Source organism: Phyllostomus discolor, chromosome X (assembly GCF_004126475.2).
Source record: "Phyllostomus discolor isolate MPI-MPIP mPhyDis1 chromosome X, mPhyDis1.pri.v3, whole genome shotgun sequence".
Classification (NCBI taxonomy): domain Eukaryota; kingdom Metazoa; phylum Chordata; class Mammalia; order Chiroptera; family Phyllostomidae; genus Phyllostomus; species Phyllostomus discolor.
In genome coordinates, this window is record NC_050198.1 from 62,747,502 (window position 1) to 62,766,577 (window position 19,076).

Here is a 19,076-nt window from a genome sequence, read left to right on the forward strand (position 1 = left end):
AGAAAGCAATACCAAGGACAGTGCCCATTTGAGGACTGGCAAATAGACTTTACTCAGATGTCAAGGGTCTGAGAGTGGAAATATTTGTTAGTTTTTGTTGGCACCTTTTCTCATGATGGATAGAAGCTTATCCTACTAAAATAGAGAAATCTGTACAGGCAGTGAAAACTTTACTAAAGGAAATAATCTCACTTTGGCCCCCCTGGCAGCATCCAGATTGTTAATGGACCTGCCTTCATTTCAGAAATTACACAGGAGGTTAGTAAATTTTAAGAATCAAGTGGAGACCCCACATGACATGGAGATCTCAGGCTTCTGAGAAGATAGAGAAGATGAACCATATCTTGAAGAAAATATAGCCAAACTATCAAAAAGCTCATCTTCATTGGGATCAGGCTTTACCTATTGACTTGCTCAGGATAAGGGTGGCTCCTCAAAGTGGGATTCAGTTGAGTCCCTATAAAATTGCTTACAGGTAGCCATTTCAGGTCACAATTGGGGTGAGAGATATGTATATAGATTTATAAAACTGAAAGTAAAAATTATGTATAACATTTAAGTCAGACCTTAGCTGTGATAAATGACCTTGCCTGTATTAGAGACTTTTCTCTCACAGGTTTGCTGCATTCCTTTGAGCCTGCAGACAAAATGTTCCTCAAGATTTGGATGATGGCATTTCCAAAAACCCAACTAGGAGGAAAGTGGACTAGACATTGGGACATATTCCTCACCACCCATACCGTGGTGAAACTGGTGGAAATAAAACCTTGGCCTCGTCACACCAGAATAAAGAAGGCACTGGAAGAAGATCTGAAAGTCATCTTTGAAAAACAATGACTTATGTTCTTGTCTTTACCTCCTCTTTAAAGCCTTGTTATAGACAACTTATTCCATTCAAACAAGATGAAAATATTTGGGTATATTTAGCAAGATTGTTCTGAATATTTCTAACTTTTACTTTGCAGGAGGAACTTTTTTAACAAAAGTTTTGCTTCATGCCTTATAAGTGCCCATACTCCTTTAGAAAGCCTTATAAATTATACTGTGTTTGATGATATTGAAAAGAAAATGACCTACTCTTATATTTATAATTGGGGACCAGTGGTAACTATAAAGGACAGGGAAATGTTTTCCTTAAAGGTCACTAGTGTACTCCAGCTAGAGAGTGTGCAACTTTTGTCAATTGTACTAAAACTGTCTCGTGTTCTCAGCAGGTGTGAAGATGAATTGCACCACCACCACTGATGTATCTTATGCCTATGCTCCTGTTAAATTGCCAACAGGATGGTTTCTGATATGTAAATTGCCTATTCCTATGTTTTAGCAAATAGCTCTGGGGGATTATGCTCTCTGGGAAGACTGACAGTATTTATACCTCAGAAGCCCTGCTTGACATGGGTTCGATGAGATCTCTCCCTTACATCTGATTGCATCAGTGACTTACACCTTTTAGCCCTGTTGAATATGTGTACTTAATCATATTTGTAATGCCAACCATGGTAACTTATGTAATGTAGGAATGAGCAGATTAGCCTGCGCTGTGGCAAAAGCTTTGAATGCCACCTTGCAAGCCATCAGTGCCATTAGTCAAGAACTAAGACAAGTTAGAAAAGCAGTACTGGATAACTGTGTAGCTATAGACTACCTTCTTATAAGGCATAATCATGGATGTGAAAATTTTAAAAGGACTCTGCTGTTTTAACTGATAGTTCACAGCTCATAGAACAAAAAGTAAAGCAAGTAAATAATGTAATGTCTAATGTAAAACAGAGAGGAAGATTCTTTAGTATTGACTTGTCTAAACTAACCTCCTGGCTGCCTAGTATACCTGGTCTTTGAGAGGCATTTATTGTTTTTATCCTTGTCATTTTCTTCAGTATCATAGCTTGTTGTTGCATACAATATGCCTCATTGTGTAGGGCTGCAATTAGGTGTATTCTTAACCAACCCCCGACCAATGCTAAGTTCTGATCTCATAGAAATGAGATAGTTTAATACTAATGCCGGTATCTTTTCCAGTTACATACACAGTGGGGAGTGATAGGGGACTCAAGACTTGGAAAATTTTAGCTTAAGGTAAAATGTTATGAGTCTAGCAAATAATGTGTATGTTAAAGCTTTTGTTTCAGAAACTACAGATAAGGCCCATCCTGGCTCCTGGGAAAAACAGCCAACCTCCTGGGGCACTGATAGAAGACTTCCACCTGGGGACATCCAGACCTTTGTTCCAGGGAGAGCAGATGACCACCCCTCCCCCTTGGGATCAGCTAACTGCCCAGGACAGGAATGTTGCAGCTTCTGAATCTCAAAGCCCTCACCTCACCTTGTTTGTCTTCTCCCACCCCCTTATAAAAGATCTGGCCAGGAGAGAGAAGGCAAGATGGTTTATTAAGGTGTGAACTTGCCATCTTTTTGGATCACCGGCCATCTGAATAAAGCACCCATAAAAGATTCAATTGCTGTCATTGCTTATTGGATTTGGTAGTGACAGGCAGCCTGAATGCCGGTATCTTTTCCAGTTACAATATCTGTATTTAGGGTTAGATATTTACATTAACCATTAGTTTCAAAGAGATAATGTACAGCAAGAACAGTGGATAGCATGTTACTTTAATTCCCTCCTTAGGCAGTAATTGGAGGGTTTTTTGTTTATTGACTTGACAGTTGAAATATGAACATAGTAGGAAATATGTTGACATTCAGTTGATTTGGCATATAGACTATCCTGATGGAATATTTTCAGGGTCTTTGATGTGACTTACAGTTTGTTCTTAGACATTTTTTAATAAGTATATGATTTGAATTGGATTGGTTTGGACAGAATGCTTGTTTGGAGCATGACTCCCTGTGCATATGCATCTATCACTTAAGAACTACCCTTCCATAGACCTATCTAGCTGCCTTATAGAATTCTTTGAAGAATGACATGCTTGCCAATACTGACATATAGACATGAAGGAGGAGATAAAGTCAGACAGAGATTGACACACTGACAAGTAAAACAATATCTAGCTGAAGCACAATGTAATTATTGTAGCATTATTAATCTAATTCATTCTGCAAAATTTCATTGATCACATAATATAACCAAGTACTATGGAAGAAAGATAAGTGATGAGTAAATGAAAATTTTAATCCTGGAGTCAGTGTTTTATATGTTATTAAGCCCACCAACACTAGAGTTGGGTCATTTAATCTTGAATCCAACATTTTTTATATGTATAACATTAAAAGCTTTACTTAAGCCTGGCTGGCGTAGCTCAGTGGATTGAGTGCAGGCTGCGAACCAAAGTGTTGCAGGTTCGATTCCCAGTCAGGGCACATGCCTAGGTTGCAGGCCACAGCCCCCAGCAACTGCACATTGATGTTTCTCTCTCTCTCTGTCTCCCTCCCTTCCTTCTCTAAAAATAATAAATAAAGTCTTTTTTTTAAAAAAAAAAAGCTTTACTTAAGCTATCTGTGTCTCAATTTTCTTAACTATCAAGTGGGACTCATAAATATAATTTTTTTTTATAATATTACGGTTAAGACATACATTTTTTAAGATTTTATTTATTTTTAGGGAGGGAAGGGGGGAGAGAGAGAGAGAGAGAGAGAGAGAAGAGAAACATCAATGTGCGGTTGCTGGGGGTTCTGGCATGCAACCCAGGAATGTACCCTGGCTGGGAATCGAACCTGGGACACTTTGGTTCCCAGCCCACACTCAATCCACTGAGCTACGCCAGCCAGGGCTTATAATTGTTATACAAGGTTGTTGTGAGGGTTAGGTGATGTAATCTATGTAAAGCACTAAACTCAATGTCTCAATAAAGATAGCTACATTTACTACAATAATTATTATAGCAATGACAGTAATTCAGAAGCAGCATAGCACAATAATTAAGATCATGATCTCTGTAACAATGATGGTTTTGAGTCTTAGCTCTACCACTTAGCACTATGTGATCCTGGAAAAGTAAAACACCTTTCTGTGCTTCAATTTCTATCTCATTTAGACATCATGAGAATGAACGAGTTGATGCATTTAAAATACTTTAAAGAATGCCTTGCCCATAGGATGCACTTACTAAATGTTAGCTATTATTATTAGAGGTTATATGAAACTGTCCTTCCACAGTGGGTTGAGCTTTCCCCAAAAGATATGTCCATGCCCTAACTCCCTGAGATATTTTGATTTATAGTAAGAAATATATATTTGGTCATCATCTCCACTTCCGACTCACAGCTCCCCAAACCTTTGAAATTTTATCAGTGCTAAGAGTGACAAATGTCTCTTGTTATGTTAATTAGATGACTTTTTTACCTCACCCATGGTGACACCTGATTTCTGGGAAGGGGAGAGGGCTTTGAGGTTTAATTAATCACCAGTAAGCAATGATTTAATCAATCATGACTATATAATGATGCCTCCATGAAATGCCCCCCAAAACAATTCATCAGCCTTTTTTCTAAGGGGTTCCACATTGAGGAGCCAGAAAATTTTCACATGCCACCATGATGGGCCTCAAGCTCCATGAGGACAGGAGTTTCTGTTTTTGGAAGCTTGCCCCTATGTATCTCTGCATCTAACTGCTGATTCTCATCCTTTAATATCCTTTGTAATAAATCAGTAATCTAGTAATTAAATAGGTTTTCTTAAATTCTCTGAGGCATTCTAGCAAATTAATGAAACCCAGAGAGAGGGTTATGGGAACCTCTGATTTATAGCCAGTTAGTCAGAAGTACAGGTAACAACCTGGATTTGCAACTGGTGTCTCAATTGAATTGACAAAGAAGGGGTCTTGAGAACTCCCAATCTATAGTTGATTGGTTAGAAGAACAGAATAATCAACCTGTGATTTTCACTGGCCTCTGAACTAGAGGGCAGTCTTATGAGATTGAGCCTTTTACCTGTGCAATATGATTCTATCTCTGGGCAGATAATATCAGAATTGAATACCCTTCTGGAGTCTTAGAATTGTTACTTGGTGTGGGAAAGCCTCCACACACAGTTTGGAATTGGTTCTAGGGAACTTTTTCATATCCCACCCACCCTCTTGCCCTACACCTGTGCATGTAAACTTATTTAGAAATAGGGTCTTTACCAATGTAATTAACTTAGGGATCTCAAGATGATATCATTTTAGATTTATCATGGGCCTAAATCCAATGAATAGTGTCTTTATGAGAGAAAAAAGGGGTAGAGTTGATATTCAAGACACAATGGAGAAGTGTACATGGAGATGTGGAATTAGAGCTATACTACCACAAACAAAGAAAAGCTAGGAACCAGCAGTGCCTGGAAGAGGCAAGGCAGGATTAACCCCAGAGACTTCAGGGGAAGTACAGTTCTAGTGACACCCTGATTTCTGACTTCTAGTTTTTAAAAGCAGGAGAGAATAAGCTTTGGTTATATAAAGTCACTAAGTTGTGGTAAATTTGTTACTGGAATCCTAGTAAACTGATAGACCTCTTATTACTTCCATTTATCTCTCTTAAAAATAATTAAGTAACATGGCTGTGTATTTTGAGACACCTACCTTTAAACAGTAAAAAATTATAGACTTTTTAGCAATATTTTCTATTTACAAAGCCTGAATTTATATATATTTATTTATTCTATTTGCTTTCTTTTAGGGACATTTGGAAGATTTTTTTTGCTCTGTACAAATTCACCTGATAATTTTGACTTATGCTTTCACAAATATTTAATATATTTGACAAACATTTACAGAGTGCCTACTATGTGCTGGGCATTATACAGAAAGCAATGATGTGGCCACATCATTAAAGAGCTCATAATCAAGCAGTTTAAGTATGAATGAAATTTAGCAGTCTAACAGATAAATATGCTGAGGACTAGGAATCTGTTGATTTTAGAATCTTCCCAGAGTTCCATGGTATCCTATGGATCTTTTGGGGGGAAAAACATATTGCTGTGTCCTTCGCTGAAATACATAGTGTTGCCCAGGAATCTTAGGTTTTTTGTTTGTTTGTTTGGTTGGTTGTTTGGTTGGTTGGTTGGTTGGTCAGTTAGTGGTTTTTTTTTTTTTTTTTTTTTTTGCCTAGAGCCAGTTATTGGACTAAGGTTTGGGAATTGCTGGTCTGGTTCATCTTCATTCACCAAATATTGTGAAAGTTAATAAACAGAAACCTTTTAAAATGAACTTGAGAGTCTCCAAGAGAACTTTCATGAATGTGTCACTCAACTCACACTACTGATCCCAACAAGAAGAGATAAACCTTGCAACTCTGATAAGAAGTGATACTACTTTACTAACTTAGGAGGAGGAAGAAAAGATTCCTCCTTAATAATTATCAGCTCAGCCAGTTGGAGACTGCTATAACTCAGACAATAAAAATTCACTACACTTTGAATTTTCAGTTTTCTTCAATAAATTCTTAGTCTACAATAGCTCCTCCCAACTCAACAAAATAATATTTATCTACTTTGTTTCTCTGGAATTACATGTGGTTTGTCTTTAGATCATGTGTCCTAAATTGAAATTCTTTGTTGTTCCAGAATAAACCCATTTTGCTGGAGTAATATGTGGCTGCCTGTTGATTAAAGGTCAACAGCAGAGACACATCTATAGCATTCCTGTTAAGGGCTTTCTTATATTTATTTGAACATTTCCAGTGACAGAATCTCATCCTTTGTGAGTCAACTGGGTCCTTTGTTACACAAAGCATTAGAAAGTTGTTACATGTATCTGTTTGCAATGTAGCCCCTCTTAACTTCTATTCATCAGCCATGGTTCTTCATTATGTGAAAATAATGAGTAATCCACCCATAAATTGTGGTTTCTTAAAATTTATAACATATGACTTTTCTAATATAGTCTTTGCACACCTACTTCTCCCATTGTTACCTATTTTCCACTCATTTCATACCCCTCATATTCTTGGCCATTTTCTGTAGATCAAGCTCTAGTTTGTCTATTTCCCTTTTAAAAATTAACTTCTGGGGGGAGGAAGATGGTGGCTTTACTCTAGGCAGCATTTTTCTCAGCTTCCGTGAAGAGGAGGGAAACTCATGGATCGGTGGAGAAACAGAGCAAATGGACTAGGTTACCGAATCACTTTTGAAAGCAGGACATCAAAAATTATTTTGATCACTGAAAAAATAGATGATACGGAGACTGCTTCAGGACAAAAGGGACCCAGGGATCAGCGCTGGGTCTAGGGGTGTGCAGTCCCCAGCCCTGGTGCTCCCGGGTCTGCCTCAGGGCTCCCGGGAGAGGGGAGTTGCTGCTCCCTCCCCCAAATACTGGGGTTGAGCAACTCCAGGGGAGAACATGTTGCTTGAAGGAACAGATTGGCCAGTTGGTCTGGGAAAAAATAGCTCAAGGACTATGAACACCCACCCAGAGACCTGGGAGAAGTGAGGGCCTCCAGCCAACACGACCGCCCCTGGTCAGGAAAGGCGCCAACACCCCTAGCCTGGTGGGTTGGGGATCTGTGGAAAACAATGAGCCGGGAAGGGCTCCAAGCGCACCCTATCAGGAAGCCTGACTCCCATGCGCTGTGAACCCGGAAGGGTCTCGAGCTTTTACGATTCCCAGGGAGGGCGCAGTGAATCCCAAAACATCATGGGTGCCTTCTGAGATCATACAGCTGGAACCCTGCAGGACCCCGGAGACCGGAAGAACGCAGCAGTGAGCTCTAGAGACTGAGTGTGCTCGGGAGCGCCCAGGGTACCTGACAGTCTTGCTGAGATCTGGCTGGGAAGAGAGAGAAGCATTTCAAAGGTCCCTCAGCCAGCTGAAGCCAGCAAGAGCAGAAAAACTGGTCTGGCCAGTTAGAAACCAACAAGAGGTTTTTATGTTTGTTTGGTTTGGTTTGGTTTGGTTTTTGTGACTGTTGTTGGTTGATTGATTTCATCTTGTGTTTTATATGACATTTTATTTTTCAATTCTTATTATTTTTATACCTCACAATCCCTTATGTTTCTCTTCCATTCATCCTAATATTACTCTTTCCACTCCAAATTTATCTCTCCTGCACTCCATCTTCTGCTTTTCTTTCCTTTTTTTTAATCTTGCAAGTTACTGTAAATTGGTATTATCTTTTTCTCACTTTTCAGACATTTTTTATTTTAATAATATTTTGGTATTCTTTTCCTTTCTGTATAATCTTCTTTGCTTGGCTGGTTATACTGTCATTTGAAAGGTTCCTCCTGGTATCTCAGTCACAATGTTTTGATAATTTACTATTCTTCATCCGTATTCCATTAGTACACCTCTCAAGGTTCTATATTCTTTATTCTTGTTATCTAGATCTCAATCAATTCTGCCACAATACTGTCACTTTACTATTACTGTTAATAAGACCTAGTTCATACAATTGTAAATACTACTCAATACCCCTACCTGATCTCAGCCCACTTTGCAATTTTCTGAACTCTACTATTGTGGGGGTTGTCTCTACTCTTTTACTCACTACTCCTATATACTAATCTTTAATCCAACCCTACCTTAGAATCTGACCTCCCACAGCCTCACAGCTTTCTAGATAAAACTAACAATCCTCTCATCCCCAATAAGAGTCTTACCCTCTTTCCATCCTTTCTAAAACGTGGATAGTGGGGTGGAGGAGCACGATTAACACTATAAGGAGCCAAAGGATAACCCGTCTCTTCTCTACAGGCTGCTAATGTAATTATCATACTAGACTGTCTTGCTGTCTTAAACCATTTCACCTTACTCCTCCAGCTGATCACAAAAAAAAAGAGTAGGGAGAAGCTGTGAACACCAGGACACACGAAGGAGATTGCACCACTGAATCTCACTAATATTCTACCACAGAAGTTCACACCATAATTAAAGGAAATCAGAACAGATCAATTTAAGAAACAAGAAGGAAAAACAAGAAACCCATGAACAATGAGAAAACAAAGAAACAACCCCCAATTGAAGGGAAAAGAGGAAGCTTTAGGAAAAGTGCTAAATGAAATAGAGGCAACTCAACGATCAGGTGGTGAGTTCAAAACAATGATTATCAGGAAGTTCAATGAACTCACAATGAGCTTTCAGAAACTAGAGGGAAACTACACCAACCTCACTGCAAACTATATAAACATGAAAAAGGAAATAGAAACTCTCAACAAAAGTCAAGAGGAAATGAAGAATACAATTTCTGAACTGAAGAACACATTAGAAGGAATGAAACGTAGGATCGATGAAACAGAAGATCGGAATCGCGAGTTGGAGGACAAAGTAAAAAACGGCATCCAGAAAGAGCAAGAAAAGGAAAAGAGGCATAGAAAGAATGAAGAGGGATTAAGGGAAATGCTAGACAATATGAAACATAATAATATCCGTATAATAGGGATACCAGAAGGAGAAGAAGAAGAGCAAGGGGTCAAAAACCTAGTTGAACAAGTAATGAAGGAGAACTTCCCTAATTTGTTGAGAGAAAAAGTCACACAAATCCAGGAAACACAGAGAGTCCCAATCAAGAGGAACCCAAAGAGACCCACCTCAAGACACATCATAATTAAAATGGCAAAATTTCAAGACAAAGAGAGAATCTTAAAGGCAGCAAGGGAGAAAAAGGAAGTAACATACAAGGGAGCCCCAATAAGGCTAACAGCTGACTTCTCAATGGAAACACTCGAAGCCAGAAGAGAATGGCAAGAAATATTCTAAATAATGAGTACCAGGGGTCTGCAACCAAAGCTACTTTACACAGAAAGGCTCTCAATCAAGATAGAAGGCCAAATAAGAAGCTTCCCAGACAAAAGAAGTCTAAAAGAATACACCTCCACCAAACCAGCTCTCCAAGAGATTCTAAAGGGACTGCTTTAAGGAAGGGAGGGAAAAGAGAGAGAGATAAAGAGAGTGGAAAACACATACATAAAAGACAATGAATAAGTACCTATCAGTAATAACCTTAAATGTAAATGGATTAAATGCCCCAATCAAAAGACATAGAATAGCGGAATGCATAAGAAAAAATGACCCAAATATCTGCTGTCTACAAGAGACCGACCTCAGGAAAAAACACCTGCACAGGCTGAAAGTGAAGGCCTGGAAACAAATCTTCCAAGCAAATGGACAGGAAAAAAAAGCCGGGGTAGCAATACTCATATCAGACAAAATATACTTCCAGAAAAGGTCCATAAAGAGAGACCCAGAAGGCACTTCATAATACTCAAGGGAAGAATCCATCAAGAAGACATACATATTGTAAATACATATGCACCCAATGTAGGAGCACGCAAATACATAACGGAAATCTTAGAGGACTTCAAGAAAGATATGGACAGCAAAACAATTATAGTGGGCAATTTTAACACCCCACTATCAAAAATGGACAGATCTTCCAAACAAAATATCAAAAAAAAAAAAAAAGATATTGTGGCATTGAACAATACCCTTGATGAAATGGACTTTATTGATATGTACAGAGCCCTCCATCTAACAGAAGCTAAATATACATTCTTTTCAAATGTACATGGGACATTCTCAAAGATAGACCACATGATAGGACACAAAACAAGCCTCAACAATTTCAAGAAAATTGAAATCATACCAAGCATTTTCTCAGACCACAAGGGACTGAAGCTAGAAACCAACCCCAAGGAAACAAACTCAAAACACTCAAAATAATGGAGATTAAATAGCATGCTACTAAACAATAAATGGGTCAAGAATGCTATTAGGGAAGAAATCAAAAGATTTCTGGAAACAAATGAAAACAAACTCACAACAACCCAAAACTTATGGGACACAGCCAAGGCAGTCCTGAGAGGGAAGTTCATAGCGATACAGGCCCACCTAAAAAGGTTAGAAACATTCCAAACAAACAACCTAACCCTATGTCTACAAGAACTCGAGGAACAACAACAAAGACAGCCCAGAGCAAGCAGAAGGAAGGAAATAACCAAGATCAAAGCAGAATTAAATGACATAGAGACTAAAAGCACTATTCTAAGGATCAATAAATCCGAGAGCTTGTTCTTTGAGAAGATAAACCAAATCGACAAGCCTTTAAGCAGACTCATCAAGAAAAAAAGAGAGAAGACCCAAATAAATAAAATTGTAAATGAAAGAGGAGAGATTACAACAGACAACACAGAAATAGAAAGGATTGTAAGAAATTACTACAAAGAGCTGTATACCAAGAAATTTGCAAACCTAGGTGAAATGGACAAATTTCTAGAAAAATATAATCTTCCAAACTCAATGAAAAAGAATCAGAAAGCCTGAACAGACCAATAACAACAAAAGAAATTGAAGTAGTAATCAAAAAACTCCCAAAACACAAAATCCCTGAAGTAGCGGTTTTACAGGAGAATTCTACAAAGCATTTAAGGAAGAGCTAACCCCTGTCCTTCACAGACTATTCCAAAAAATCCAAAAAGTTGGGAGTCTCCCAAACTTTTTTTATGAGCCCAACATCATCCTAATTCCAAAACCAGATAAAGAATGAAGAAAATAAACTTTAGGCTAATATCACTGATGAACATTGACGCTAAAATCCTCAACAAAATACTGGCAAACCTCATCCAACAATACATTAAAAAGATCATACACCATGACCAAGTGGGATTCATTCCAGGGATGCAAGGATGGTTCAATATTCGCAAGTCAGTAAGTGTAATATATCACATAAACAAAAGCAAAGATAAAAACCACATGATGATATCAATTGATGCAGAAAAAGCATTTGATAAGGTACAGCACCCATTCATAATAAAAACACTCAGCAAAATGGGAACAGAGGGAACATTCCTCAACATAATAACGGCCATATAGGAGAGACCTACAGCCAACATCATATTCAATGGGCAAAAGTTAAAATCTTTCCCAACTAGTTTCAGGAACAAGGCAAGGCTGTCCACTTTCACCACTTCTATTCAATATAGTACTGGAAGTTTTAGCCACAGCAATAAGACAAGAAAAAGAAACAAGAGGCATCCAATCAAAAAGGAGGAAACAAAACTATCACTGTTTGCAGATGACATGACAGTGTTCATAGAAAATCTTATAGACTCCACCAAAAAACTGCTTGACCTAATAAATGAATTTGCAAAACAGTGGGATACAAAGTCAATATCCAGAAATCAAAGGCATTTCTGTACACCAACAATGAAACAGGAGAAGCAGATATCAAGGAAAAAACCCCATTTGAAATAGCAAAAAGAAAAATAAAATATCTAGGAATAAACCTAACCAAACAGGCAAAAGACCTGTATTCAGAAAACTATGTAACACTCAGGAAAGAAATCAAGGAAGACACAAACAAATGGAAACATACACTGTGTTCATGGATTGCAAGATTTAATATCATCAAAATGTCCATACTACCCAAAGCAATTTACACATTCAATGCAATTCCCATTAAAGTACCAATGGCATATTTGACAGACATAGAACAAACACTTCAAAAATTTATATGGAATAATAAACGACCCCGAATAGCTGCTGTAATTTTGAGAAAGAAGAGTGAAGTAGGAGGGATCACAATACCCGACACTAAACTACACTACAAGGCCACTGTAATGAAAACAGCCTGGTACTGGCATAAAAACAGGCACATAGACCAATGGAACAGAACAGAGAGCCCAGAAATAAACCCAAGTCTCTATGGTCGATGAATATTTGACAAAGGAGCCAGCAACATAAAATGGAATAAAAATCACCTATTGAACAAATGGTGTTTGGAGAACTGGACAGCCACGTGCAAAAAAATGAAACTTGAGCCCCATCTTACACCATATACAAAAATAAATTCAAGGTGGATAAAAGGCTTAAATATAAACTGTGACACCATTAAAGTCACAGAGGAGAATGTAGGTAGGAAAATCTCAGATATTTCACAAAGAAACTTTTTTACAGACTTGTCCCCTAGAGCAAGGGACATAAAGGAAAGAATAAACAAATGGGATCTCGTCAAAATTAAAAGCTTCTGCACAGTAAAGAAAACAGTATCAAAATTAAAAGAGAACCAACTGTATGGGAAATCGTGTTTGCCAATGATACCTCAGACAAGGGTTTAATCTCCAAAATATATAAAGAACTTACAAGACTGCAGTCTAAGAAGACAAGGAATCCAATTAAAAAGTGGGCAAAGGACTTGAACAGACACTTCTCCAAGGAGGACATACAGAAAATCCAAAGGCACATGAAACGATGTTCAATTTCACTAGCTATCAGAGAGATGCAAATTAAAACCACGATGAGATACCACTTCACACCAGACAGAATGGCCATCATAAACAAAGCAACAAACAACAAGTGTTAGGGAGGTTGTGGAGAAAAAGGTATCCCTAGTGCACTGCTGGTGGGACTGCAGACTGGTACAACCACTATGGAAAGCAGTATGGAACTTCCTCAGAAAACTAAAAATGGACCTGCCTTTTGACTCTGCCATTCCACTGCTGGGACTCTATCCTAAGACTACTAAAACACCAATTCAAAAGAACCTATGCATCCCAATGTTCATAGCAGCACAATTTACAATAGCTAGATGCTGGAAGCAACTGAGATGCCCATTAGTAAATGGATGGATCAAAAAACTATGGTACATTTACACAATGGAATTCTATGCAGCAGAAAGAAAGAAGGAGCTCCTACCCTTTGCAACAGCGTGGATGGAGCTGGAAAACATTATGCTAAGCGAAATAAGCCAGGCAGTGAAAGACAAATACCATATGATCTCACCTTTAACAGGAACCTAAGCAACAAAACAAAGAAAGAAGCAAAATACAACCAAAGACACTGAAATAGAGGTCAGGCTGACAGTGCCCACAGAAGAGAGTAGAGGGAATTTCAGGGGACATGGGAAGGGTTCACAGGAGCAAACTTAAAGGACACATGGTCATAAACTAAGGGGAGGGTGGTAATGGGAGGACAATGGGGAGGGTTAGGAGGGGGGCTGGATTGGGAGTAAAAAGGAGAAAATTGTATTTGAACAATGATTAAAATAAAATTTAAAAAAATGAAAAAAAATTAACTTCTGTAATTGGTCATAATGCTTTGATCAATGAAAATTACAATGCAGCCCTACTTGGAGACTAGGTTTATATTAATATAGCATATTTGTAGCAGCTTGTTTTTTTATTTGTTTTGTGTCAGTCACATCATTTTGCTAGGACACATGAACTTAGAGTCAAATAAAACTTCCATGATTCTTTTTTCACAAAAGCAATTTATAAACTAAGGTTCCTCTTAACCATTCTTTCTCATCTGATTATTTAAATATTAAGAACATTTCAAATTTACTCCTATTGCTTCACTTTATTTGTTGTGGGTCATCATTCCAATTTCAGTAGTAAAATTTTGGGACTGTAATATAATTCAGCCCTCCAATCTATTTGCTTACTTTTATAATTTTAAATCTAAAAACTTGTTAAAGATTTTCTAAATCAAATAAGAAGTATAGAATTAAATTAATAGAACGGCTTCCAGAGTCAAATAGAATTAAATTCTGCCTCTGAGTCCTAGCTTTAATATTTATTTCTTATACCCATTGCCTTTGATAATTTAGTTAATTGTCTAAGTTTAGCTTATTTATTTGTAAAATAAGGGCAATAATAGATTTAATTTATAGCATTATTATGTAGACTACATATAATAATTTCTATAAAGAATTTAACATGATATCTGGGTAAGTCATTCACTGATTCCTTCAACAAACATTTATCAAATGACTGGTAGTTTTCAGATATCATTTGAAGTCTGGAAGATGGTAGGTAAATAACATTTAATAAAGCAGATGAACATCCTTCCAAGAACTGACATTTTGAGATATAAGAGCAAGACAACAAGGATATAAACATATAAAATGAATAAATCAAATAATAATAGAGGATGACAAATGCTATGAAAAAATGGGTTAAAGGAATAAAGGGGGATGAATAAAGGAGAACATCTTTTTAAAAGGCATTATTTATGATAAGACCTGCTTGAGAAGATACACAAGAACAACTGGAGTAATAGTGCTCCAGGCAGAAAAACAGCAAGTTAAAGACTCTGAGTAAAAAACAAGATTATAGCTGTGAAATGATATAATGCAGGTCAGTGTCTCATTATGAACGTGAGGGAGAGAAGCACAAGATGTGGTCAAAGAAATAGGGGCTAGATCATTCAGGGCATTTTATGCTACAGTCTGATTTCTTGTTATTCATGCAATTTAAAAAATTAAAGATTTTATTTATTTATTTTTAGAGAGAGGAAGAGAGGAAGAAAAAGAGGGAGAGAAACATCAATGTGTGGTTGCCTCTTGTGTGCCCGCTAACTGGGGACCTAGCCTGCAACCCAGGAATATACCCTAGACTGGGAATAGAACCAGTGACCCTTTGATTCACAGACCAGAATTCAGTCCACTGAGCCACACCAGACAGAGCTACATGCACTTTCTTATGCCAGTTCATTTATTCTGTTTTTATGTCTTTCTTATTTCTTATACTTTAAAATGTACTTTATTTTTGAAATGGTTGTAGTAGTAGATGATAAATATATGCCAACAATGAGTTGTATAAAATTAAAAATTCTGGGAAAAACTTATTTAGAAATGCATTCCAGTCCAGAGCCTCCCTGAGATTTGAGGCTTAGCTCTGAAATGTTACTTAATATTAAGAAGTTTTTAAAAACAAAACTGCTTCTGTTAGGCTTCTAGTGGTTTACTCATGGAATTATAGACAGGTCAGTGTGCCATTTCGGATGACAAACATTTCTGTCTATGCTCCTAATTTGATTTGTACACTAATTACAAGTGAACTGCACTTAAATTTGAGAGGTTTTTTTTTTTTTTTTTGTCATTTACAATTTACCCAATGACAACAGCGGTTATGCCAGAGACCTAGGTTAGGCAGTCACCATGGCAAGAGCTTTTCCACTCACCACAGCACTAAGCTAGCAGCAGCAACTGAGCAAAGCTTTGCTATACAAATTAGCCTGTCTTTTGGCCAGGCTAAGATTGCAGTTTCATACTGAATGCAATACTGTAAGCATAATATGGTTGCAGAGCTATCTGGTTGTTGTTTGTTTGTTTGTTTGTTTGTTTGTTTGTTTTTGCTATCCATGAAGTTTTCCTTCTCTTCAGGTATGGTTTACTGAACTTTGGCACATTTTAGGGAATTGACTTATTTCAGTGCATGGTAGAGTGGAGGGCATGGCTGATGAGGAAGTCTGCATCTGACTTTTTATCATGGTTATGTACTGTTGTCCTGTTTTTTTTTTTTTTCCTTATGGATTAGCTGCTGCTGTATGTACCACAGGATAATGTCTAGTACTTATACAGAAATTTTTATTTACAGTGTAATTACAAATACTAACATATTAATAACCAGGAGAGAAGGATTATTTAATGCCTCAGACAAATATCCTCCCCCTTTATTTCCAAGTGAATTGAGTAGGTACATTAAATAAAATAAATGTATCATCAGTTTACTTGGAGCTGTATTATTCAAAGTTGTCCACTAACACTGGATTTAGTGAGTGATGGTTACATGTTCATATTACAGTACATTACCAGAGCCCCTGCAGGGGAGGCATTTGCAAAATAATCTTCTGTGTCCTGGTCTCAGAGGACTTACTTTAATAATGACTGATATTTCTTCACAACTTCTTAATGGATCCAGCTGCCACTGTGCAGGATTCTCAGGTATGGTGGATTGTTTTAATTTACTCCATCTGTCAGTGCTCCCCAGGAGGGTATGTTTTAGTATGAAAATGTTTTGGTAAAACCAGCAGTGAAGTTTCACCATTACCCTTTCACCTTTCACTTATATCACACCCTCTCTATCCAAAAACACGCACTAAGAGTTTCACAATATGAAAGAAATGCAGTGCCAAGTACAATGGCTTTCATGTCACCCTAAACACCTCCATGGTCATTTAAAAATGGCCCATTGTTATACAGAACATTTCCTAATTTCATTGTCTCTTTCATTGTATTGTTGAATGGTAAGAGCTATTTTTCCAGAGTTTGAGGAGAGGTAAAAAAGATACAATTGTACACAATATTACATAAATCTCTGAATTTATTCAACTGTTGTGTTGATGCTGAAAATAAGCAAAAACATAATTTAGATAATTTCACCTGAAATATTTTAGTTTACCTGATTAAGAAATATTTCATTTCTTGTCAATATATCATGCTATATGGGAAAGGAATCCTGAAAAGAGTTAATTTTGGAGTTTAAGCTTCTTTCACTCTCTAAGAAAATTTTAGATCTTAACAATATATAAGCATGCAAACTAGGGCTTGGCCACTTGGCAACTCCCATTCACATAACTCAACAATTAGTGCTGAAGGATACAGATTTTTGTTAATGAGATTGCAACCTTGTGGGGGCCAAGAGCACTCCTGCTCAGAGCCCTCCTCTCCCACAAGACACAGAACTTCCTTTTCTCCCTACAAGGCTACAAGCCAGAACTATGTCCAGAAGTTCCCCATATATTTATCAATGCATCAGCCAGTCATGCAAACAGGTCTCCATCTCTCTGGAATGTCCAATTGTGAGTTTCAGAGTTGCCATCCTCTCAGAACAGCTCTCTCCTTCAGGATCTGGGGCACATTGTACTCAGCCTCTGTTAGCAGTTCAGGAAACCATGTGCCATGCTACACTGGATCACAGTGACTCAAATGCTGGAGCCTAGAAAGACACGCATCCCTTCATGGGACCCTGTCTCCAGGAGTAGGTTCCCATCCATTCAGGGTCTAAGTCCTTGGTGGGACCCACATGTTCTGGCCCCACAAGTGCATCAGTCTGTGCATGGATCAGGACCAGAGGTCTAGAATATCCAAAATGCCAAAACCCCAGAGAGTGGGCTTGCACCAAGCTCTAAAGTCCCGTACCAAAATTCCCCATACCAAGAGAGTGACTTTGTACTCCAGAGAAGCAGAAGTCTGCAGCTTAGCATTCTTGGTCACAGTTCAACTCCAAGGATCTCTCATGTCTGTGATTGGCCTATCAGTTCCTGCAGCTCCATTAGCTCTGCCTCTGTCTTCTCCAGGCAGACCCTTCCTCTCCTCATGTCTCTCTTTGAAGTTCTCTCTAGAGACCTCTGCAACAGACCTCCTCTGACCTCGAGGCTCTCTCCTTTCTGTCTGACTTTCAGCCAGCTCTAATTTAAATGTTCAGCTCAGAACATCCGATGTGACATCATATCTACCCTTTCCTATGCTACTTTAGTGTCTGCCATTTTTGTCAGCTCCCCAGTGTCTTTGACTACCTTTTGGCTACCACCTTTAATCAGAGCAAGAGTTTCCAGTGATGCACAGACATCCAAAAAGGCATTAATACCCCTAGATATGTCACAAATCACTGCATAGTCTCATAGTCATGTACACAATTCCTCTGGGCAGCAGTCTTCTACCCTTCAGGAAGGCCTGACTATTAATTTTCCTTTGCTCTGCAATGTGTCTTAAATAATGTACCTTCAACTCAGTGGGCACCCTGTGTCCAATCTTGCCTGAAAACAGTATTGTGGGGTTGTTCCCCCATTCTCAGGGGACCCAGGCTCTGCACCCCATTATAAATATAATGTTTATATAATGTTAAATTACATGGTGACTCCACCACAGTGTTTTTCCTTTTTCCTTTTATTTACCATATATAAGTGTCCCCTATGTTCTTGAAAGTAATAAGAACAAATTTAATATAATCAAAAGATATGCAGCCAAATATCATTATTTATAACATAAATCAAGTGAAGGGTACAGCTTTCTAAATTTTGGGCATTATTTTTGTATGCACAGAAATATAAAAAAGGTTTTTAGCAAATGCAAAGTCTTATAAGAATTTTATTTAATATTATAAAAATATCTTTCCTACATAAGTACAGATAGTTGGGGGGAAATGGAGACAACTGTACTTGAACAACAATTAAAAAAGACTTAAAAAAATAAAAGTATTTATCAAAAAGAGAACAGAAAGAAAAGATAGTGGTATTAAACCAGCAGAATAACCAGAGACATTGAAATAAACAAACCAACAGTAACCAGAGGGGAGGTGGGAGGGGATAACAGGGGGAAAAGCAGGAAGGGCCATCAAGGAACATATATAAAGGACACACGGATAAAATCAAAGGTGGGTAGGATTGAGCATGGGAGTTGGGATGACTGGGATGGGTGGGAATGGT

The 19,076-nt window shown here is 37.9% G+C and overlaps 1 long non-coding RNA gene across 1 annotated transcript; it reads left to right on the forward strand.

Moving 5' to 3' along the window:
• The first annotated feature begins 1,383 nt into the window (after window positions 1-1,383).
• On the forward strand, window positions 1,384-18,924 carry LOC118498463. The gene is made up of 3 exons (XR_004900953.1): window positions 1,384-1,508; window positions 16,425-16,427; window positions 18,909-18,924. It is a non-coding gene; the product is annotated as an uncharacterized LOC118498463 (long non-coding RNA).
• The last annotated feature ends 152 nt before the right edge of the window (window positions 18,925-19,076 follow it).